Below are 27,145 nucleotides of genomic sequence, written 5' to 3' on the forward strand. Positions count from 1 at the left end.
AGCATTGTAAGAACCACGTTGATTGATAAACTGAATGAATGATGCTCGATCAGCATATTTACGGTAACAATCACAATCAACAATGCAAATACTACAAATATGTTTATTGTAGGAATGTAGAGTATAATGGACAAAAAGAGACATATCGATTTACATGCACTTAACACAATATTTTACAACTTTGAACCATCCAAACCTAAAATAGTTGAAATAATGAGAACCTTCAATAGACAACATTTACAAATATTGATATATTTATTGGAGAATATTAAAATTAGACCAACAAGAATTGCATATTTTAACCCAAAGTTCATACAATGGTGGAATGAAAGATGTGACGTCACCTTTCCACATAACAAAGAGCAACAAAAAACAACCCTAACAAAAACAACAACATCAAAAGAAGGAGAAACATCATCATCAACATCATTCACAACAGCAGCAGCAACAGCCGCAGCAGCAGCAACAGCCATAGAAGGTCAATATATTAACATTAGTCTTTCAGATTCCATAGATATTGGAAAACGTATTACAAATTGGAATGATATAGAAAGCATAGCTAGTTCTTGTGGTTGTTGTCGTCAAATAGGGCCAACCTTTTCCTTTTCACCAGCATCTCATTATCAGGTGCCACCACTATCGAGTCACCATCATCTTGATAATGAAAGTATTGATAGTGAAGTGAAGAAACGACAAATTGACCAAGATTATGAAACAAATCGAGTATTCACGAATGTCAATGTTCGAGATACCGAGATGCGCAAAAAAAACAGAGAGCAGAGAATCAGTAAAGTACAGTATTGTTGAAAATGATTGTATCGATATTGTCCAATTAACAAGCATAATTTGTGACCTCGTCAATACAAGTAAACAGAAGGTCCAACATAAGTATGATAACATGTTCAATTATATTGTACAACAACAAGTTCGAGAGACATTATACAATTTAGGAAGTACCCATTTTCAACAGTTAGCACTGTGTATAACAAATTATCTTTTACCTGCACACCTACAGAATTGGAGATATGATAATTTTGACAAAACAATACCATTTTCGTTAACATCATCGTTATTAGAAAAGTTAAATTTTTGGTCAATATGGGAAATATTAGATCAACAACAACAACAACAACAACAACCGCGAAAGACCGGTAAAAGAACTATTAACATTTTCACAGATGAAAAGTTATTGCCGGATTTGTTACAATACAGTGATGCTGAATCTAACACGCAGCAAAGAATAGTTTCCCCTTTATTACAAGGCTTTCAGGTTTACATTGAAATATCATCAAGCAGCTCTAGGCTAAAATTTTACAATAGATACTGGGAAGCAATAAATAGGCGATTACTTTCACAGGAACAGGGTAACAGACTACGAGTTGCTTGTGCTTTCATTTCACCGTACATACTGTTAGAGGTGATTGTTGTTCCAAAAAATGGAAACAATGAATTGAAAAGTTGGCGTTTTTGGAACTTTAGAGGTTCCCAAGTTTGCTATCTACTTGATGTGATCAAAATAAAACATAATGAAATATGGCGTGCACCCTATACATTCAGATATGAATGGTTAACAAAAAATTTAACTCACTTGACCGATTGCTTCTGTAATCAGTTGTTCACACCTAACCATACTTCTACCATCACAACTTTTACACCATCTTCTGGCAATGTTAGCGGTGATACTAGCACCCCCTCTATTGCTAATACTTCAGCAGCAACGTCTATTGGCCAGATTCAGTTTGAGAAAATAAAGGCATACGCTGGTAAACTTGATTTCTACAATCCTGTTTACGGAATATCTGTTTACAGTTCATGAAAATCTGCACCATTTTTTTATCTGCTCAGATTTTGTTTGTCTGTATGATTTTTATGAACAAAAATGTTTAAAAGTTAACACTGACCAATACGGTCATTATGGAATGTTTAACGATAATTGGAATTTATACGTTAACCCAGAATACATTTCTTCGTATAGAGTTCGATTGCTTGTCTATGCTGATGATAATAGATATATTTATTGTTGCAAGTTTGATAGACAGCAAACATGCCAATATTTTCACTTTTGCCACCTACCCAAAAAACATACTGATAGAAGATCTGATGTTGATACTGACAAAGATGATTCTCAACATAATCACCATCATCTAGCTAAAAATAAATTTTCATCTCCTTCTTCATCAGTCGATCAAAGATCAACCCTGTTCACATATACTCGTAAAGAAAATGTTTACATTGTAAATGCTAGAGTGAAAGTTTTAGGGTATGCTATTGTCCGATTTTACTTTGATCGTGAAAACAAGCTTGTTGATTATGAACAGAAACTTACTGATTCGATATATGATTTATTGCCATATTAATGGTAATTATGCTACTTTACCTACAATAATGAGACAACCTACGATCCTACCAATGTTGTGACCGATTACCATCTAAATTGTAGTTGCCCAGCAGTAGCAAATACAATCATAATCGGGTTTTGTTTTTAATACACCTAACTGTCTCTCTCTCTCTCTCTTGTTTCTCTTGTCTATCATTGTGTGTGTGTGTGTGTGTGTGTGTCTGACTGTCTGTCTGTCTGTCTGTATACTATCTGTATGTGGCTTTTATCTATATTTTTGATATAGTTGAAATAGTTTCCAAATTTGGATAGATTCTAGGGTAGGCTGTTTCCAAAGACATAGCAACATCAGTGAGCGCTTTACGAGATTCACTGTCCAATGGTTGGTTTAGTTTAATTGGGTTTGCTCCACTCTTCTGATGAGCTGTATTTTGTGATAACAGTTCACTCCAATCAAGGGAAGCAATGTGTGCCAAAAGCTCAGTCCGTAAGGTTACCAAGCCAGGTTCATTTCTAATAAGGCAATTATACATCTCGTGATAGGTACACTGTTTTTTTGTGTATGTGATTGCACAAACAATTAACAGGTTAAATTGTAACTCATTGAGAATAATAAGAGGAACACGAAGAAAATTTTCAGTAATGGGATCACCACCTAGTGTGTATGGCATTATAGAATATTTTCGTATGAAACTTTTAACACTGAACTGAGGTTTTGCTGGTATTATTTTTTCGGAAATAAAATTGTGATACATGAATAGTCCGTGGACTGTTGCACCGTAAGATATGTATTTCGTTATGTTCTCAAGCTTTGATGATTTTTTGTTCGAAACAAATCCAACAACACAAATTGAACAAGGTAAAATCAGCTCAATGTTGTGTGTTAAAATAGGAAACGTAGAAACAGAGTTTAACACTCCGGTAGCAAGACCATGTTGCACAATGAAAGATGCATAATGCAACCAATCCCAATAGATTGATGCCCATTCAAAGAAACCAGTAACTCGAACAAGCGGTACACCAGAAAGTATTTCAAATGAATATGCTAGCTCCATGTCACCAATGAACTGATAAAGATGTTTAATATAAATCTGACGAGGTTGCAATTGCTGTCCGGCTGTTGGGCTGTTTTCACCTTCATCAAATGAATTGAAAGTATTTTGTATGAATCCTATAAACTTTTTTGAAGCGACGACAAATTCGTTTTTAATCGATTCAAGTACTCTCTCGAAATTAACCTGTGCATTTAGTTTATCCAACCAATTGGCTATGTTTTCGCTTGTTTGTGTTTTATTTACATTGTTACTATTTTTTGTCATTTTAATTATGCAAAGCACACCCTTCTCTTTCAATTGTAACACTCCCAATATCTATTCTATTGTTTAAATTAATACAACTGTATATAGTTGTTCACACAAAAAAAGTATATATAGTGTAAGACTAGATATCCAAAAGGCCCAATAACAGTTTCCACCTCTTGTTCTTTGTTTTTGTTGTTGTTTGCTTTAGTTCGTTTCCTTTTAGTATTACAGTTTTAGCTTATAGTTGTCTGTGTGTGTGTGTGTGTGTGAAAATGTTACCCGCAAAACATGCCAAATCAATTTTCTCTGGCACTGATGGTACCGCTGGTGATGATTCGCTTGACGGATACTTGAGTAAACATGGACAACAACAGGGTATTGAAGATCCAGAGAATGTTCAGCAAAAAGTGAAAATGTCTGACTTCTATGCACTCTTAGAAACACCTGAACACAGTGCTTTACTTGCAAGAGAGCGTGCATTGAAAGCGTTACTTATTGAAAATTTAAATTTATGCCATGATTTACGGTTACCCGATCGACAGTACAATGACAGCAAGCCGACAACCGAGCAACGATCGGCTCATATAAAGAACAATCAGTCTGTAAGCATTGAATCATTGAATAATGTGACCAACAACAACATTCAATCACTCAACACACAACAAAATAAAAAAATAAAACTAGAATCGCTACCAAATGAAACAAATTTACTGGCGGTTAGAGATGGAGAAAATGGACATGAACCACAACAACAGACTGGAATGCAAACACTTGATGAAAAAACAAAATATCAAAACCTGAATGAAACAGTCTCTGCTACAATGAAATCTGGTACAACTCCTGTTTTCGTCGATGTTCCTGTCGATGCTGGTGAAATAACTAGCATGAGTAGTGAAAATGCAAACTTCCAAAAACAGAATGCTGGTGTCAATAATGCTCGTACTGATGTTGGTGAGCGCAATGATAACAATGCTAGAAATCATATTGAATTGAATGATGAAGATGAGATTGCAAATGAACAATTCAACTGGGCAAATATTTCAGCATTTTTACTTGAACGAGCTGACCAATGTTTCAATAAATCAACTGGTAAAGTGAAAGATAATCTGTTTGCAAGTCATTTGATCATGTTTTACGAAAGACGCATAGATGCACTTACAAATGGTTACCTGAAATTTGATTACACTGCTATTGAGATAGAAACAATTAAAAAATCTCTCGCAATTTACATTAATTTCATAGTGCTACTCCGTTGTAACCGTGAAGAATGCTGTGGTGTCCTTTCTGACAACAGAGTTGCTACAGAACGGACAAACAAACAATTTGCAGCGTTTCTTCGGTCATCATCAACAACAACAACAAACACTTCTTGTGACTCATTGTTGCCTACAATTCAGGAATCAGAATCAGGTTCGCGTAATGCTCAACGAAACGTCAACCCAACACTGGAAGCCACAAGAGGTACTGCTCATCAGGGAAACGCATCGAACAAAAAACTGGAAAATGAACGATTCTACATAAAGTATAAAAAGTTATTCAACATTGGTAGATATTTTCTAGCAAAATCAATCAAGCCTTACATTTTCTCAATCTCGGAAGTAGCAAGTATCGAACAAAAGACTTTCAAATCATCTAACTTTGATGAGGACAAACTGTTGATTCCTGGATATGAGCTAAAGTTTAACAATCCAATTTTAGTGAAAATTTTTAGATCCAACATTAAATATAAAAACAAAAATTTGCTCTTTTTGAATGACTTTTTACCATTGGCTGAGCTGTTGGAAGACCTTTTCAATAACAGTATCTATAAGGATGTTGTCCTAAGAGTACGGAAAGATGAAACAAACATAGACATTGGAAATTATAAAGCTTCAAGCAGTGCTGTTCCATTTCAAGATACCCAACCTGAACGTGAGTATTTGGGTTACGTTACTGGACTGGACATTAAACCATCGAAAAATGAAGATCGTTGGGGCATTAGTCGTTTTTTCAATGACAAAGTTTACTCCTATGATTACAAGTGTCTAGAAAACGAAATGGAAAACTAGAATAGCATCAAGTCTTATTTTTGCCCATAAGTTAGTAACGGACATGCTGATAAACCAATAAATCACTAACCTATTGAACAAGTGAAACTCATATCAAGCACCACTCATACCTCTCTCTCTCTTCGATTTCTCTCTTTCTAGTTCTCTTTTGGTCTCTTACTTTCTCTTTTTACCTCTCTCTGATTTCTAAGTTTCTGCTAAATGCTATATGGGTAAACTTTTGACATTAAGTGAAATATTTCATGAACTGAAGATTAACATTAACATTGTAGAAGATGGTTTGTCACTGACAAAAGTTATAGAGAAAACAACCAATAAAATACATGATCCATTGATTGCAAATTTATTTAAATCGTTAACTAAACAAATTGAATATGTACCGGGAACAGTTGGTCTTGAAAAAGCATCGATTGGTGGACAAATCTACATGAGCTGTTTACAATGTTACAATCAGGTTATGTGCGAGAAGCATTCACTCTGGCAAGTAGGAATGACATTGAATGGATAGAGAAAAATTTAACTCCTGAGAAAGTGGCTGCTTATGATAGGTATATTGGGTATACACCTCAAAATATTTGAAAAAGTATGAAGCTGATCTTGAAAATCTACGTAAAACATACCATGGTTTAATTGATGAACTGGATCATGTTCAGAAGCAGAACATGAATATATTTTCGCTATCTTCTACACGATCCGTTCCATCAGCAGCAGCAGCAAATCGGTTGTCTATGGTTAACAATGATGAAAGTAAACTAGTTAAACTGTTAGAAGCTAATGCTGCACGTCGAGGTATCACTGTTACCGGAACAGGGGTAGTGGGCATTGCAGCAACAGCAGGTATAACAAGCTTAACCTCTGCATGGTTATTGGCAAAACGTGACTCTCTAGCTGGATACTGGTTATATTTTAATTCACAATCATCAGGGTCAACAAATTCTGTCAGAGACAAATCATCTGTTAACAATCTGTTGAATGTCAGTACGAATCATGCAAATGGCAAGAAGATAATACGAGTCAAAATTCCTCAATTTTCATGTTGTTGTGATAAAGTAACAACCAATCAACAACAAATTGGTGTAGATAATTTGTCACCTGAAGACGTGAAGTTTGTGGATGCATGTATTTCTCGTTTTACAAATCTTCCTCTGAAACTGTTATACATGTTATCGGAACGAGAAAAGTTTTCCGATAAGCTTGCGCAAATCGGTAAAGTACTAAATTTGCATGGGATACCTGACGAAGCTGCTATCCAACCTCATCTTGTCGATAAATATGAACTACTTGATGATCTATGTTCTGACATTGTTTTACCAATAAATGAAAAGATTTGTTCCTATTCATACCTCTATTTTGATTCTGGAAAAGAATCTGGTTGTCGATTATACAATAACTCTGAAACAGTTAAAACGTCAACTGTTTACCTGCCAGTGTCTCTGTTGCCACTGAATGTTGCCGTTAAATGTATCTCGAATCCTACCCTGTTAGATGCGGCCTCAGACATCTTACAACAAACTGGAATAAATATACTTGAAGGAATTGAAAATGTTACACAATCACTTGGTTCACACGTTGTTTCCTGGTTACAGAAAGGTTGCCTTATCTTGGCGCTGGTTTTCTTTGCTGGTTAACAGTTAAACATGTACTACGTTACCTGATTGTCAAATCACACGTTAACATCAACTCCAGTTGTCATAAATCTAACAGCAAACACACACACACACACACACACACTCACACATCACCACTGTCACCACCATCAACAACAACCAAAAAAGCCTACCATCACTGCATTGTTGATTAGATTACAGATTTTTCAAACAAAATCTACAAATTGAATTGAAAAAACTGTGCTATCAGTGGGAATCGTTTCGGATCACTTTCCAGCCACCAATCCTTTTTCCTAAAATCAAAATGATGGGTACGTAAGAGAAGAAGAGTAAGAGACTTTCAAAAGAAAGACTCACAAAGAAAGAGAACCCAAAAAAGAAAGACCCACAGAGAAAGAGAACTGATACTTCCATGCATTTATGCAAGTATACTTGAATGGGGTAGATTACAATTTCAAAACAAAATCATCAAATTTTATTCAAACCTACAGTACAGATAGTAAAGGTTTCGTTTTCCTTCCAGCCACCAATCCTTTTTCCTAAAAATCAAAATGATGGGTACGTAAGAGAAGAAGAGTAAGAGACTTTCAAAAGAAAGACTCACAAAGAAAGAGAACCCAAAAAAGAAAGAGACAACAGAAAGAGAACTGATACTAACATGTATTTATGCAAGTATACTTGAATGGGGTAGATTACAATTTCAGGACAAAATCATCAAATTTTATTCAAACCTACAGTACAGATAGTAAAGGTCTCGTTTTCCTTCCAGCCACCAATCCTTTTTCCTAAAAATCAAAATGATGGGTACGTAAGAGAAGAAGAGTAAGAGATTTTCAAAAGAAAGACTCGAAAAGAAAGAGAACCCAAAAAAGAAAGAGACAACAGAAAGAGAACTGATACTTCCATGTATTTATGCAAGTATACTTGAATGGGATAGATTACAATTTCAGAACAAAATCATCAAATTTTATTCAAACCTACAGTACAGATAGTAAAGGTCTCGTTTTCCTTCCAGCCACCAATCATTTTTCCTAAAAATCAAAATGATGGGTACGTAAGAGAAGAAGAGTAAGAGACTTTCAAAAGAAAGACTCGAAAAGAAAGAGAACCCAAAAAAGAAAGAGACAACAGAAAGAGAACTGATACTTCCATGTATTTATGCAAGTATACTTGAATGGGATAGATTACAATTTCAGAACAAAATCATCAAATTTTATTCAAACCTACAGTACAGATAGTAAAGGTCTCGTTTTCCTTCCAGCCACCAATCATTTTTCCTAAAAATCAAAATGATGGGTACGTAAGAGAAGAAGAGTAAGAGACTTTCAAAAGAAAGACTCACAAAGAAAGAGCTCTATTGAAAAACAATAAATTATATATAATATATATAATATATAATAAATAATATATAGTATATATAATATATAATATATAATATATATAATATATAATAAATTATATATAGTATATATAATATATAATATATAATATCTATAATATATAAATAATATATAGTATATATAATATATAATATATATAATTAATTTAATGTAATAATATATGAAAAACGATTGATGCGTCCTTTTACCTGACTTCCATTTAACTTACACATGAGTGCTGTTATTTGGTATAAGATAATGTTCGTATAGTAATTGTTTTGTTTCCCTTCCAGACACCAATCCTTTTTCCTAAAAATCAAAATGATGGGTACGTAAGAGAAGAAGAGTAAGAGACTTTCAAAAGAAAGACTCACAAAGAAAGAGAACCCAAAAAAGAAAGAGACAACAGAAAGAGAACTGATACTAACATGTATTTATGCAAGTATACTTGAATGGGGTAGATTACAATTTCAGGACAAAATCATCAAATTTTATTCAAACCTACAGTACAGATAGAAAAGGTCTCGTTTTCCTTCCAGCCACCAATCATTTTTCCTAAAAATCAAAATGATGGGTACGTAAGAGAAGAAGAGTAAGAGACTTTCAAAAGAAAGACTCGAAAAGAAAGAGAACCCAAAAAGAAAGAGACAACAGAAAGAGAACTGATACTTCCATGTATTTATGCAAGTATACTTGAATGGGATAGATTACAATTTCAGAACAAAATCATCAAATTTTATTCAAACCTACAGTACAGATAGTAAGTGTCCTTTTCTTCCACACCAATCATTTTCCTAAAAAATCAAATGATACAAGAGAAGAAGAGTAAGAGACTTTCAAAAGAAAGACTCACAAAGAAAGAGCTCTATTGAAAACAATAAATTATATATAATATATATAATATATAATAAATAATATATAGTATATATAATATATAATATATAATATATATAATATATAATAAATTATATATAGTATATATAATATATAATATATAATATCTATAATATATAAATAATATATAGTATATATAATATATAATATATATAATTAATTTAATGTAATAATATATGAAAAACGATTGATGCGTCCTTTTACCTGACTTCCATTTAACTTACACATGAGTGCTGTTATTTGGTATAAGATAATGTTCGTATAGTAATTGTTTTGTTTCCCTTCCAGACACCAATCCTTTTTCCTAAAAATCAAAATGATGGGTACGTAAGAGAAGAAGAGTAAGAGACTTTCAAAAGAAAGACTCACAAAGAAAGAGAACCCAAAAAAGAAAGAGACAACAGCAAGAGAACTGATACCTCCATACACTGACATTGATATGTTTGTACATGTGTAAGTATACGGTGAATAGGGCCGATGACAATTTCAGAACAAAATCATCAAATTGTATCTAAAAACACTTCACGGATAGTAATGGTTTCGCTTTCCTTCCTGACACCAATTCTTTTCTCTAAAAATCAAAATGATGGGTACGTAAGAGAAGAAGAGTAAGAGACTTTCAAAAGAAAGACCCACAGAGAAAGAGAACTGATACTTTTATGCATTTATGCAAGTATACTTGAATGGGGTAGATTACAATTTCAAAACAAAATCATCAAATTTTATTCAAACCTACAGTACAGATAGTAAAGGTCTCGCTTTCCTTCCAGCCACCAATCATTTTCCTAAAAATCAAAATGATGGGTACAAGAGAAGAAGTAAGAGATTTCAAAAGAAAGACTCGAAAAGAGAGAAGCCAAAGAGACAACAGAAAGAGAACTGATACTTCCATGTATTTATGCAAGTATACTTGAATGGGATAGATTACAATTTCAGAACAAAATCATCAAATTTTATTCAAACCTACAGTACAGATAGTAAAGGTCTCGGTTTCCTTCCAGCCACCAATCATTTTCCTAAAAATCAAAATGATGGGTACGTAAGAGAAGAGTAAGAGACTTTCAAAGAAAGACTCATAAAGAAAGAGCTCTATTGAAAAACAATAAATTATATATAATATATATAATATATAATAAATAATATATAGTATATATAATATATAATATATATAATATATAATAAATTATATATAGTATATATAATATATAATATATAATATCTATAATATCTATAATATATAAATAATATATAGTATATATAATATATAATATATATAATTAATTTAATGTAATAATATATGAAAAACGATTGATGCGTCCTTTTACCTGACTTCCATTTAACTTACACATGAGTGCTGTTATTTGGTATAAGATAATGTTCGTATAGTAAAGGTTTCGTTTCCCTTCCAGACACCAATCCTTTTTCCTAAAAATCAAAATGATGGGTACGTAAGAGAAGAAGAGTAATAGACTTTCAAAAGAAAGACTCACAAGGAAAGAGAACTTAAAAAAGAAAGAGACAACAGAAAGAGAATTGATACTTCCATACATTTATGCAAGTATACTTGAATGGGGTAGATTACAATTTCAGAACAAAATCATCAAATTGCATTCAAAAATACAGTACAGATAGTAAAGGTCTCGTTTTCCTTCCAGCCACCAATCCTTTTTCCTAAAAATCAAAATGATGGGTACGTAAGAGAAGAAGAGTAAGAGACTTTCAAAAGAAAGACTCACAAAGAAAGAGCTCTAATGAAAAACAATAAATTATATATAATATATATAATATATAATAAATAATATCTAATATATATAATATATATAATATATATAATATATATAATGTATAATATATAATATATAAATAATATATAATATATATAATATATATAATATATATAATGTATAATATATAATATATAATATATAATATATAAATTATATATTTAATATAATATATATAATATATAAATATATATTTAATATAATATATAATATATAATTAATTTAATGTGGTTATATATAAAAAACGATTGATGCCCCCTTTTACCTGACTTCCATTCAACCTACACATGAGTGCTGTTATTTGGTTAAAAGATAATGTTTGTATAGTAATTGTTTTGTTTCCATTTCAGGCAATAATCCTTTTTGCAAAAAATCAAAATATGGTTACGTAAGAGAAGAAGAGTAAGAGACTTTTAAAAGATAGGCAGCGAAAGAGTTTTCTTGAAAAGAATATCTTTGTGATCTATGATCTTTCTGCAAATTTCTGCAATCACACGCTTTTCTGTTTCTGCTTTTCTGGTCCTCTTATTCTTTCTTTATCTGTCTCTCTTTCTATTTTTTCCAATCTTCTTCTTTCAATCTTATTCTTTATTTACTTTGAAAATTTCTTTTGGAAAGTAAATAGAAACTTTGATCACTAATTGAATTTTTGATAAATTTATTTACTCAATTGTTACGGTAACAGTGATGCATTCCCGGAAAAAAGAAAGAAAGAGAAAAAAATGATAGAAATGCGTAAGCTGTGATAGCTGTGCAATTTTGTTTTGCAATCGTTTACATCATGTTAAAGTGTTATTTTATTTGAGAATATAAAATAAAAAAACACAACTATAAATGGTTGAAAAATTTTCAAATTTTGGACAAATTCAACTGGTGTTATAGTTTTTGCATTAAGAAGCCAAAAATTAAGCTTCTTGCTATCCAGCAAATGAACTCCTTGCCAGTTGGTTAGTTCAAATCCGTAAACAGGGTCGAATAGTATCCCTTTCATTGGTCCATTTTTACAAGCACCAATTATAAGAGATATCAGCTTAGGAAATACTTCAAATCGACCAAATTTATATTCAAATAGAAACATTGAATTTGATGAGTATAACTTTGGAAAATACCACATTAGAACACTCAAACCAAAATCGTTAGCAGAAACATCAACTATACGTTCAAGGGCGCATTTTAGGTACAGAAAACTTGTTTCATTAAAGTAAATTTGTTTTCCAATAGTATCGTTTAAACTTGAATGAGTTATCATAGTCACATGAGGACAATTTTCTCGGAACTTTTCACTTGTGTTGATAGTAGTAGCATGAGAGATGATGTTTGTCGATTTAGCAAACACAGAATATACAACAACATAAGGTTTTGAACAGACATCCTCAGCAGTAGCAGCTTCAGACTCTACAAGTATATAGCCTGGTATTTTGTTACTTTTAAGAAAATAAAAAAGGCTACATTCAACTGAAGTTGAATATTTCTCGAAAAAGTGCTCCATTCATTAGGACTACCGATTGACTACTGGAGTATTGAGTAGTTCAGCATAAGCTATTCACTTTTTACTGTGTTTGATTGCAAATTGATTTTGAAAACAATCAAGTTTACAACTCAAATCAATAAATGAGTCAATGTAATCACTGAATGAAGTTGACAGGTTTTTGATAATTTCTGTTGAGCCTGCAAGATCAACATTGTCAACCTTATGATCATTTATACGATTGTATTTATATGATGCAGCTTTCACAATTTGTTGTTGAATTGCTGCAATTCGATCAAAGTTACAACGTTTTTCTTCAGACTTATCATTTCTTGAGCAGGCGTTGCTATAAGTGTTAGCATTTGTAGTGATTGAATCAATATTCTTGTGTGAATTCACGCAGTATGATGATGATGATGATGATGATGATAAATCAATACAAATTGAATTTGTCATACATGCAATGTATCGGTAAACATGAAGCTGAGCAAGTAAATAGTTGACGTTAGCTATTGCAGGTAAATCGTTCATTGAACCTCTTTTCAAAATACGATTGGCAACCTGGCAAACAGATGAATCAATGAGATAAATTACTTCTACATGTTGAATAGAGCCATTTCGCAGTGTTTCAACGACACTGGGAAAATCTACTTCATGAAACCAATTATGTAACGCATTGTGAACATCTTGTGTATATGCAACAGGCAATACTGAACGTGGCAATCTTTTTGCTATTGCTGTTGTTGTTGTTTTTGTTGGTACAGAAGATGATTGATCTTGCTCGCTTCTCTTATTGTGATTTTCAACTGTTTGTAATTTTGAACTACCTTTTAACCTTTTATGAGAACATCCGAAAGCAGTATGAAGAGGCTTGGCATTATTGCTACTTTCTTCATCGCAAGCATCCCCGGCGAAGAATGTTGGCGAAGACGATGTTGATTGTGAATATTGTCCCATTAACCAGTTAACCGCATACCAGGCATAATTTGATAGGCAATACCTATCCCAGACTACTGGAACATGGTTCGCTGTTAGTTCAAAATTAGCACGCTGAATTGATTCAAACCAAAAAAGTGAATGTAACGGTTCAAAGTTTCTTTGTACACTAAAGTTTGGTACACGTGACAATTTTGGAAAACACAATTTATTCAATTTCACCGGAGTTCTAGTTGTAGCCAATTGTCTCACTAGAAAAGATTTACCAACACCAGTCATGCCATCAATCGCTATAGAAAGTTTTCCTGACAGTTGGTTAAAGTTATTGTTTGTTGTTTGACAGAGACGCGACAAATCTACAAATGTGTTACTTTCCTCGATGCTGATTGGAAGTGATGCTACCTGCGATGATGTTGATGATGTTGATGTTGTTGTTGTGCTTACCGCAAGCAAATGATCATCGACTGACGCAGGGTTTGACTCCTGTTTAGAAACTTTTAAAGGTGGTTTAGTTGGTGGGTCAGTTGCAGTAAACAAGTTCAAATAGGATGAGACAAGAATTTCATTATTGTTAACTTTTTCATCATGTCCTGCAATACTTATATTCTGCTGTAATGATTGTAATTGTTGTTGTTTCTCCTGTTGCTGATGTTCCATTTTCTTTTTTAAATGCGTTCCTCCATGCATTTGTTTTAAAAACGCACAGATATTTTGAACCTTATCCTCTGGTAAATGTAGAGAATCTGATAATACGGGTACGTCAACAGGTACCTGGGTATTGGTACTATTATTGTGAGCTTCATCTAGCTTGATACGTTTTGTATGTACGACACAGTTGATCTGGGCATTTTCATTTGATTCTTGCATTGTTGTTGTTGTTGTTGTTGTTCACTGACTGTATACTCACAATTTACTTGGCTGTGCTTGTGAGTATGGTTTTGAAAGCTTACAAAAATCGCAGTTTTTGGGTTCATCCGATTCCTGCAAGTATAAGGAAAACTTTACACTGTTACAGAAGAGAGGTAACAACTGAAGAAAATCTGTACGAAAAATTTATACTAACTAATGAAGGTGAAAATGCTAATGAACAAACATGGAATACTAATATCGTCGGCAACCAAAAAAGTGAAACAGAAGTGTATATAGTTGGTATTCCTGTTCTTGTTTCAACCTTGACCGATGAATGTGAACTGAATGCAATTCCAACTCTGACAGATTGTCAAACTCGTTTATATATTTATTCAACTCATAGATTATTAACTGAGAATGAATTGTACGTTTTAGATAAGAAATTTGGTCGGAAAACTATTCGCTGTATAAAACCTTATGCTTTGCATATTTGTAATGCAGAAAACCTTTGCAATCCATTACCAGAGATGTGCAAGTGTCCACAATGTGGGTCACGGCAAGGACAAACCTCGCAAATGCCTGTCAACATGATGACTCATGATTCAAATGGGTTGATACAAAATGGATACATGGAAGTATCGATTGGTGAATGTACAAGTTCATCAGTTCTATATCGCAAGAAGGTTCCATTTCATGCAAGATATAGCGCAACTAACTTCACCGTGCCAAACAGTCACAATTTTTACACGGATTACCACCCCGCGACAAGAGGAAGCACCGTTATACATCAATTAGCCATTGATTCAGGTACAAATTATGATACTGAAATATTAATGCCAGCCAATTTTCACTTGGTTAACTCTAAATTTGGTTATTTCTATGAAGCAGAATCTAATCTTTACGTGAACACTTTTACAAAATATGTAATGACATCAATAAGGTCAGACACGTCATCCAGAGTAGGCAACAGGTTTTCTAACAGTAATGTAGGGTATGCCTACAGAGATAACCCCGATACAATTGCCTTTTCATCTATTGATACAGAAGATAGTATAGTGGTAGGATACATTGTACACCTGTTAACAAGGCTTGGCTTCCATGAGATTTTTGTCCACTCTAAACGAGCAATACTTGCAACAGACGATTTTTTCACACTTGTTGTTGGTTCTTTACATAATCTGAACACTTGTCTGTCTTCTTCTCCACATATACACAAAATTTGAGTAACAGACGGTAAACAAACTAATTCTGGTTTCCAATCCATTCATACATGCATGCATGTTTGGCAACGACAATAGATTACAAAACCACATGTAAACACAAGTAGACACAAATAGAGATCAAAGGCGGAAACACGGCAGCACACTTGGACACAAGATACTTGGTAACACTTATTTCACAAAAATGTTCCTCAGTACAAATGAAAATATGGAAATAGAAAGTTCTGATGTACAAATGACGAATGAAAGACAAGAGTTTAAAGGTTTGCCGCAACCCCTATCATTATCGTTAGATCAAACTGCACCAGATCGAATGCATGATAAAAGCAATAATGGTGGTAGTGAGACAAAAAATACTAGCGATAGAAGTAATAGCGATCTTGATTCAATAGAGACAAATTTTTGGCATCTATCAGATATCCCAAGTAACCATGTACTAATTAACATGCCCTCTTTCCTTGTACCAACTGACATCACTGGAAATGATTCAACCATTGACAATATTAGAGCAATAAAACCGGAATCTTTTTTTCGTCTTATTGGGTATGCGATTGAAAACGAAAATTGTTCAACTGGTTGTTTAATCAATGAAACAGAAAAATATGTGAGTTATCTAGAAACATTGCTTAACACTAGCACGGGTAACAACAACAACTACAAAAATAATAATGCTAATTCTGATAGCTACAGTAGCATAAAGCAATTTATTTCAGTTGATTTTATTAAGCTAGTAAGTGAACAGTGTAATGCTTTTGTTTGCGATGAAAAATTTTCTGCATGTATTGATAAAATTTCATTTGACCCGGTGAGATTTTACAAAACAGAGCCTGGTACCAATCTATACCTTGAGTCAACATGTAGCGGAAATTTCTACTCTCTTTTGGTTGGAGAAGAGGAAATTGTTGCCGTGAGACAAGCAAATAATGATACTGACTACAATCGAGCTCAATATGCGTTAACCCGATTAACGGATACACTTTGTAATGGAAAAAGTCGCCTCTATGAGTGTACCATACGTTGGTTAAATCTTTGGCTTTTGTTTAGAATTTTACTAGAAGAATCTATACCTATCTTCGGATATTGTGCAAATAATTTGAAATGTACTTACACATTATTCGCTTTTGATTTTGTTGTTCGAACAAAGCTGCTCAGTGCATGGCAACACCAACTCGAGACAAGAAAAATTTTGACCATGATTTCAAAAAACTACAAAAATGATAGCCCATATATACAATTTCTACGAATTAACGGCTATCGTGATAGGGCAAACTTTATTCTGGAACTGTTACAGTCACAATGTGATGACGCAAACATCAAAAACAAATTGAAACAGCTAAATATAAATGAATATTTTACCCTGTTAGAAAGTAAAACACAATGCATCAATGGTAAAGAATATTATGATATAGACATCAACTTGTTGTACAATTGGCTGGCAGTGTTCGCTAATAAAGGGATAGAAACCCTATCTGAACTGCAACTATAGAATGCGACTAAACCACAACCTTTTCATTTGTATAAGAATGCATTTCCAATCCAAAGCACGTTGATCATTTGCATTTGAAATGTTGCAAAATGTGTTGCATGGGGCAGAGGGTTCATTATCACATATCACAGTAACAGGTATACATAGAGTGTCAGTACATTGCTGTTGAGCGTCTTCAATTTACTTGGTAACCTTTCTTTTTTGACGGAATTTTTTTTTTGCTGACCTGGTTGCTCTTTTTTTGCGTTACTTTTTGACAATACTTTCCTTTCTCCTTTATTATGTAACAGCGGTACAACCAATTTTACAAGGTGATAAAATAATCGGTGTATCCCAACCTTGAATTACAGAACCCAAACCACCCGCATATTCATGATCACAGATTTGTGTGATCTCTCTGTGTGTCTTCATGTGTCATCTCATTTTGCACCAATGACCAATGACTTCGTTTACGTTTATATGTACATGCTCATGAAGATAAGATACAAGTAAGTACATAGAATGGATGGTTGTTCATTCGTCCAGAAAATGGGTTACATAGTAATGTGAGACATGTGAGTGAGTGATTTTTTTTTAAAACAAAAGTGATTCGCTGATGCGTTCAACTATCTCGTTTTTGTATGAAGGGAAAGCAGGATTTTTTTTCACAATCTCCACAAGCTGAATTATTGTATCTCGATACGCTTTAGCATCACAATCTGTAATCAAAGATTCCAAGATATCTATGGATCTATTACCGTTTTGTTTACCATGTGTTTGATGATTATTGCTTGCTTGAGGTTGCGTGTTATATTTGGTCAATCTTACGTCAGAAAGTGGCGTTATGCGTTGCCGGTTTGATGAGCAGATTGAAAGCAATTGTATTACATGATTATCATCCAAGTTTAATTCAACTGCATAACCAACCTTAAATAGAACTGTTTTTGAAATTTGAACGTTTTTAACCTTGTTAGCTAACAAAATGTACGGTAAACCATTTATTTCTATTTTTTGAAAGTTTTCGTCATTTTGTCCATCATCACCTTTACCCCCGTCACCCTCTCTTTCCGCATCTCCATCATCAACCTCATTATCATCATTAACATTATCTGCATCAGCATCATTATCACTACGTTCACTACCATTATCAACGGATATGTTACCACAAGATTCATGGCTTGCCTCGTGTATCTCTTTCTCTGCTGTTTGTAATGCAACTTGACATTCACTTGAGGTACTTGTTTTAGTAGTAGGGGTGGTGGCCTCAACAGTTTCTTTGCAACATAGTATTCTTCCATCATCACTACTACCTTCAACAGGAGAGAGAACTTCACGCTCGCCTTGTGGCTCTCTTTGAGATTCAGCTGCGGATGACATAAGGCAACTTGTAGCATGATAGAAAAACTCAGCATTCGATATGCTCGCTTTAGCAACAATCTTCAGTTTTGTTTTTGTTGTTGTTGTTGTTGTTGTATCATCTGAAACATCACCATTGTCGTAGTCACAATTATCTTTGATCTCATTATCTGGATGAGTATCATTGTCAGCGAAAGCGATTAAAAGGGATAAATTTGAAATTCCAACAACAGCTCCAATAATCGGTTTACCTTCGTAGATGTAAGATTTACCACATATTGGATATTTTTCTTTGTAAATTTGTAAGACTTTAGAATCAAAGGCACAATCTCTTTCTAGCTGATTGATAAGCACCGGATTGGCATCATCATCATCATCAGAATAGTAAATACAATTTTGTGGAAACAATGTTTTCACCAGTTTAAGTTTGTCATAAAATGATCGGTTAGGCTTTTCGATAGTCAATTGTGCATCTATCTCACTATCATTTGTATGGAGCGAATGGAGCGATGTGTGGCAAGGTGACGGAGGTGACACTTTACAGACAAATGCAATGTCAAAAATTGCAAGATATTCACTTGTAAGGAACACATCAAAAAGTACCATTTTATAAGACTCAAATAACAACTCATGATACCTTGCTGATAGGAATGTGGTCAGTTTATCTACAAGAGAAGTAGAAGCTTGACTGTTACCTGTCATCGTCGGAAGAGTGAATGCCGCTGTTTTTTCATCATACAAAACTACATGATCCCTTGTCATTACAACCCAGGAACGTTGTAATGATCCATGTGCTTTTATAGAAACATGATTAACGATTTCAAACTTGGGTCGGACAAAAGTTTCATATTCACCAATGACATGCGACATGAACTCCTTCGATTGAACAGGTAGGTCAGCTTTGAAAAGAATTTTATTCCCTATGATTAGTTTGATAGCTTCCACATCACTTTGTGTTGATTTTGCCAAACATGTAGAAAATTTACTTGGACACTGGTAATATTTCACCAATAGTGCACCATTTGTCAGAATTGCAGATGACCTTTGATTGTTTATCCTTTGTTTACTGTTACTGGCATCTAATATTACAATAGATCTATTTTTGCTGTTAACGGACTGTTGTTGTTGTTGTTGTTGTATCCCATCAGAGAATGACAGTGTTGTCACTGTTTGTGTAAAGTCAATTGATGGTTCAATTAGATACATATAACTTGATAAGAAAAATTTCAATGCTTCCAAAGGAAACAAAAGGTGTACTCTCATTTGGTTAACATTGGTATCATTGAAATTTTGTATAGAGAAAATGATGGATCTAAATACACTCATACATATTTCAGTATTTAACAGAGTATTTTCGTTATATCTGTTCCAAGTGTACCAGTGCACCGGTGCTGATTCTTTATCCATAATATCCCTAACTATGTTAACTTTTACATCGTTCAAATTGTCTGTATCATTATTCTGTTGTTGTTGTTGTTGTTGTTGTTGTTGCACTTGTGTGATACAGTTAACTGGCTTGGTGTTTTTCTGCTGTTGTTCAAAATTGTGACATTTGGCCACTTCTGATTCAAGAACAGTTTTCCAATGCTCGGTACATACTTGGCTAACACATCCAACATCAGATGAAACAAATTGCTCGAAACTTTTTACCTGTGGACATTGTACGTTTATGTTTTCAACAGTATTCCCAGTGTACCTTGTTTTATTTAAAATTGTTACATACAACTGTATGAACATGTGAAGAGACAGGTAACCATTTTTCCTTTTATTCTCGTTTTCGTTTTTAACATTGAGCTTTTTACCTCTCTTGTTCTGTGTACCACCACCACCACCACCACCACTAATAGAAGTAGTAATCGATTCTGATCGGCTTGTCAATTGTTGTGATTTACGTTTGTACAACTTACGTTTACTGTTAGTTTGCTGCAGTGCAGCAACAGGAGAAGTACCATTGTGAACACTACTGTTGTCAAAATTGGCATCAATACGTGTATTGGTTATAATACTATTACGCTCAACACACAATTTTTCCACACTAGGACCATTATGAGTCATTGTATTATTCTAAACGATAGGAAACTGACTGGGTCTGCTGAAGATAAATCTAATTTTACTTCACAAGAACAGCAAAATATCAAAAATGAGGAAAATATTTTACAACCTGATCGATTTATATCCTCGTTTGAATTGGAAAATTTACAACAACAACAACAGCAGCAGCAGCAGCAGCAACAACAACAATATAATTCGAATATTTTTGGAAAAAATGATAAAATTGGACGAAAACCAACAAAAACTGAGCGACAATTCACTCAATTGAAATACCTTTTCAGGGACTCTATACCTGAAATTTGCAGCCTCTGTTATGGAGAGCATTGTATCTGTACTCAAGATTGAGTATTCACCACGAGACTTGGATGCAGGGTAAATAGTGCAGCATGATATTTACTTTCTGTGTACAAATTGTCAGTCATACGATTTACCAAAACTACACAAATACCATCACCTTCTATTGACTGTCTGTAAATTGGTAAACTTATAAGATAGGCTATCATTGTTTGTATATGTGGAAGTGTTAAATGTGAAATATCATGTTTGGCAGGTCTATCAACTATAATGCAAGCATTTTGCATCAAGGAAACAGAACCGATTCCCGGATGAACAGCTTGGCATAAGTCATGTAGCGATTCAGTTTGATTTAATAAAATTGCTAAAATATTTACATGATAACGGACACATTCTGAATCACAAATTATTATTCTCATGTTTGCGTTGATGCGTGTCGATTTTGCAATCGTTCAAGCAAAGCTAATAGGTTAGCTTCAATGTTAAAATCAACTTCACTTTTGTCTGATGAGTCAAGAGCTTCTAAATTGATCAGGTAGCCACGTACTCGCTCAATTTCTTCTTCAATATTGTCAATGTTAACCTCAGCCTTGTTTTGTAACACTTCAAATGTTAACATTGATTCGATTATGGAATCAAGTAACTCTCGGATATCTGTGGTTATATTTTCTTGACCATATCTTACTATTTCATTTGCTATCAATTTTTCGGTTACAGGTGTACGTAAGTATAAACTTTTTACGTTATCTATATAATCAATCAACGGTACCAGAGCTTGAGGGATCGCTGCGTCATCTAAAACGCTAGATAAACGTTCAATCAGTTCACCTGATTGTCGAAAATCGAGTTGTCGGTTGTTGTGATTGTTGATGTTTGACTGTTCTCGATATAACTTGTCTTCATTGTCTTCTATCTGTGAATATTCCATAATATCACTATTATTTACCTGTAATAACTGCTCATTGTTGCCTGCTTGTTTATCTATTGAATATTGGTTGTTTGGTTGATTATTGTTGCTCTGAACTAACTCTGGGTTTGTTGTTGTTGTTGTTCCCATTTCCATTTCCATTGTACCAGTGAGTGGTAATTGTGTTTGGACATTCAAACTATTACCATTACTACTATTGATTGCATTGATATTACTTTCAACAGTTGTGTTTTCTACTGGTGGTGTTAATGTAAATGATGGGACGATTGTTGCAGATGATGATGATGATGTTGGTGGTGGTGCTTGTGGTGGTGATGATTGTAAATGGGATTTGGATGTTCTAGCAAGAAAACTTGCATCCTGCGGAACCTCAAAGGGAACCACCTGCATTGGTTTCTCTGAATTGAGTATTTTAATTTTGACCTGAGATTGAATGAAGCGATCAGATGCAAGTTTCTGTATTACCAGAAATGGATCATCTAAATTTGGTGATGCTAGTCCATCCAAATCTAAGATAATTTTCTTGAAATCCAATACTTTTCGGGTTCCACCGATAACCCGGTAAACTGTTCCATTGGCCAGTGAAACAAGTTCACTGTTGAAGGATGCAATCAATTTTTTCAGGTTTACATAGGTTTCCTGTAGATCACGAGCATACCTTTCTAATCGTTTTTTGTATTTATTTTTATCTCTGGCTGCCTGTAGAACATTACTACTACTGTCAAAGCTAACCGGGCCGGCGAATTGTTTAGGTTGCTCAAACCGGGTCTCTGGAACAGTATCACTTTTGCTTGATAATGGAACTGATGCTGATCGTGCTCCACTTTTTCCGCTTTCAATGGAAGTGAGTACTGCATCCGAAACAGGGATTTCCACTTCACCTATTTCATTGTTTAAATTGAAAATGTCAGTTTTTATCTCATCGTATGAGTTGATAGTATCAAGTAAATTTGAGTAAAGTAATTGAAAACCATTCTTCCAAAATGCAAGATCACGTTCGAATTTTTTCAAGGTTGACTGGGTTGACGATATTTTTTTCTGAAAGTTTGCGTCAAGTTTTATTGCACCACTTTCAACAGCTTGTAATATTGTACGTTTTCGGTCAAAAATTTGTTGTAGGAGTAAACTTTCATAGGACAAAACTTGATGATAAGTGGATGAAACCTCTTGGCGTAACCGGTCAATGTCAATCAGGGTTGCTTTGAAATGTATTTTGTATCGCAAATGTGCATTTACAACACATGAAAGATTTGTTGGTGATTGTTGTGCAACAAATCTTCTATCGTTCTCTGTGACAGTTCCACAAATGTTTGACATTGTTGTAGACAAATTGCTACCACAGTCAATAGTATAACAAGAAAAGTAACCAATCCAATAAGTGCCGAGTCACGTGTACACAAAGTTATCGCTGAAACACCTGTCAAACCTAAAACCAATGAAATAGCTACTATACTAGTTGTTTTATCAGTTACCAGTGTTACCAGTGAGTGTTGTTCATCATCTCTCATTTGGTTAGCACTGCCACCAATTAACTCTTTGTTACCTTTAACCAGTGAATGTAAGCAAAATGAGGGATGAAGTTTATCAAGTGTAAAGTCTGCTGTTGAATTTACGATTGATACAAAAGAAAGGCTGTTGTTGTCGTCATCATCATCATCACCACCACCATAAGTGATGGTTGATCGATCAATGGAAGCACCTTCAGAGTTTACATCTAACGATTCAAGGTAAATTGCACAGTCTAACATACGTGAAGCCTCATACAACCGTAAAACAGATTCTGGAACCAGAGTTTGAGTTAACATGTCAAATGTATACTCTAAACTTGACAGAGAAGTTGCTTCCAGGAATTGTGACTCTGCTCGTTGTACACATTGTGAAAGGAAATCTTCTGAACGAACATTACCATAACCCGTGTCTACCAGTAGCCCGACAACAATGTCAACCAAAGAAATCAGTGCAATTCCTTCGGTAACAATAGATGCACCGGATGCAAGAGTACTGAATAGGTGTGTCAACACTTTTGAGGTTACCTGTCTACCTATTGAAACTTTAATACCAATTTCCAGGGCAGAGTGTAAAGTGACCTTTTCAAATGTATGTCCAATCAGGGAACTGGTTGCAGAAAGAGTTTCTTGGAGCGCTGACTCAAGCGCTGGTAAACCTTGACTAATGGCACGATCAATGATCACATCTGCAGTATAACCAGCAATACCTATTGCAAGAATTTTCTCAATTGTGCTAGTTAAACTTGAGGAAAACTTGGCAGACTTGAAATAATCTTCTGATGATTGATGAAGATATCCTTCTTCACGCTGTGTTCCTTTTCCACCTTTTGGATTGTGGATGTGAGAGGCAAACTTTTTGTTAACAAATAATTTATATTTTTTCAGTGAAGGTATGGGTTGTGTATGCATCGGGTTTCTATATGCCTTCCAAGATTCAACTGATGCAAGGTAATCAGGAATTACTATGTTCTCAAGTGGCTGTAAGGCTAGGTCTGGTAAAATTGAACCTGTGGTAAGTTTGTAGTATGCATTTCGAAGTATATTCCTATAGATGTTAAGACCCACCGTATATTCAGCTATCTCCTGTCCTAGACTATTTTCACATTCTCCCGAGACTGAATTATAGGTAAGATCAAAAATTGTACAATAACTTTGACTTAATGCGTAAGTGAATCCGCAACCTGTGGACTGAGATGGTATTCTATTGAAACCTATCGGTAGATCGGTTACTCTTGGTATTTGCTTTCCGTAAGCAGTGAATGTTGGCTTCTCTAAACCAGTAATGGTTTCGGGAACAATAACAGCTTTTCCTTGTGTCCAATTTAATCTTGGAATAAAGGTATCGGGTAAACTGAAACATGATGGTTGACATTGGTAATCGTATACCGATGTATCACCTAACCGATACACTGATGTAGCATCAGTTGGAGAACAGTATGAGGTCCATTTGGTCCGGTTACAACTTAAAAGTTTACAACTTTTCTCGGAAAGGGTAACAGTCAATGAAGCAGCTTGCCCTGTTAACCTTGGTGGAACATAAAATGGTAATTTAGAGGTTTCCTCGGTGATTATTAAATCTTGAACAAGATGTGGGAAATTTTTTTGTATATAAGTTAAAACATTAACTGTATAATTGTATTTTGAGAATTGGTATGCAGATATCTTATCTTGATCTGTGTACATTGTTCATACCTTTGTTGTTACATACATTCATACACACACACACACAATAAACAAACACAGTTACCAAAACTGTCTGTGATGCAATACTAAGTTCCTGCTAACTCTATTCTACCTTGCTCAACAACCAAAAGACCGTAATCAACTCAAGAAAAGTGAATACAAGCAATTTTGGTAGCAGTCATGCCATTGGACAGTTATGAATGTTCACTTGCTGCAAATATTTGTTCAAAGTTAACAGCAGATAATTACTGTTTAGCAATTGATGGAACATCTTGTACATTTAAATCGACAATTTTGAAAACTTTAAATGACAAATGGGCAGTGGAAAACATAAAAATACAGCGTTTTCATAGATACAGTGAGGTTGATAGTTACTTTCCTAGTTCACTTGGATATCTTTCCCGTGGTTTAAATCTAATTGGCAAAACAAACTTACCAATTAATGACTGTAAAATATTTGGATACAAGGTGTGTACACTGATGGATAGATCACCGTTAAATACATTTGATTGGCATTTTCTGTGGAAATTGATAAATGTTTATTTTGACAAATACGGTAATGTCGCTTGTGATCAAGATAAACAATCTGAATATTGGGAATTTTTTGATTCTTTGTGTGACACGTACAAATCATTTACTGCTAGATTGCGATCGAAAATCAACTGCATTGCATTGATTAACAGTGATGTTGCATGTGTACGTAAATGCCGTCAATCTCGTAACTCTGGTTCTGACGAGGAACGCAGTACCTGGCTTTTCTATGATGGTATACAAAATCGATTCTATGCAAACATATATGGACCAAGCTCTTGCTGTATTGATTTGGCACAAATTGCAGATAATCTAACAATGCGGGATAGGCAACAACAACAACAACAACAACAACAATCAGACCACAAAGAGAAGTTAATAGATGAAGTTATAAATTGTGTTGTTAACATAATCGGTTTAATTTGCAATAACCGATTTAATTTGGCAATTGGAGAATTCGATTATCCTGATTCAAGTATACGCACCTTATATCCGCTAATTGATTGTCGTGAACCAAAAATAGAAAAACACAACTATTACCAACAACAACAATCTTTTAAAAACGATTCAGTGACAATTTCTTCTGATGACATTCATGTTCATACTGATGATGATGATGATGATGATGATGATGCAGAAACAAATGATAAAAACGATATCGCTGATTCAAGAAAGTGCTTGAAATCAGAATGTAAAGTAATGCATTTCGAGAAACTTAACTGTTATTGGGCTGAAAAGCTAAATAAAAAGTATCTTATAACAACTCTTCACAATTTGGAATCGCGTGAAATACTGAAAAGCTTGTATCGATACTTAAATTATAAACAATAATAAAGTTCAATTGTTAACAATCAACCATATATATTTCATATATATATATATGAATCTAACTTTAACTATCAACTCTTATTTGTGGCTAGCAAAACAAGAAGAAAACAAAAGTCAATTATAGATGCTGGTTTGTTTCTTGTCTTATTTTTTTTTGTGTTCATTTTTTATTTACTTTTTTTTCATCATCTATCGCTGTGACGTGGCAACGAACAAGAACTGCTACAATATTTAAATCATCACTGTTGTAACGGTTGCTTTCTGTGTGAAATGAAAGCAGAATTTCTCAATCGTTGTAAACATCACGTGAAAAGTCAAATAGTATGTGGTTATAGGCGGTCTGAAGAGAATCGAGCATATGACACATCTACTACTACTCCTACCAGTTGTAGTAGTAGTAGTAGTAGTAGTAGTAGTTATAGTAGTAGTGTTGATCACAGCAACCATTCAACAGAAACTACGTTTATTGTTACACCAAATAGTGCTCTGGATAGTGCAAAATATTCACTCAATGATGAACAGCGTACAATTTACAATGAGTTAATTGCTGAGAACACTGGTATTTCTCTAATTCAAGCTGGACCTGGTGCTGGAAAATCTTACACTTTGTTAACTTTCGTTCATAATATGTATAACATTTATCATTTTGTTCTGGTTATTTACAAAAATGATCTAC

This window comes from Panonychus citri, unplaced genomic scaffold (assembly GCF_014898815.1).
Source record: "Panonychus citri isolate SS breed McGregor unplaced genomic scaffold, ASM1489881v1 Contig00112, whole genome shotgun sequence".
Taxonomy (NCBI): domain Eukaryota; kingdom Metazoa; phylum Arthropoda; class Arachnida; order Trombidiformes; family Tetranychidae; genus Panonychus; species Panonychus citri.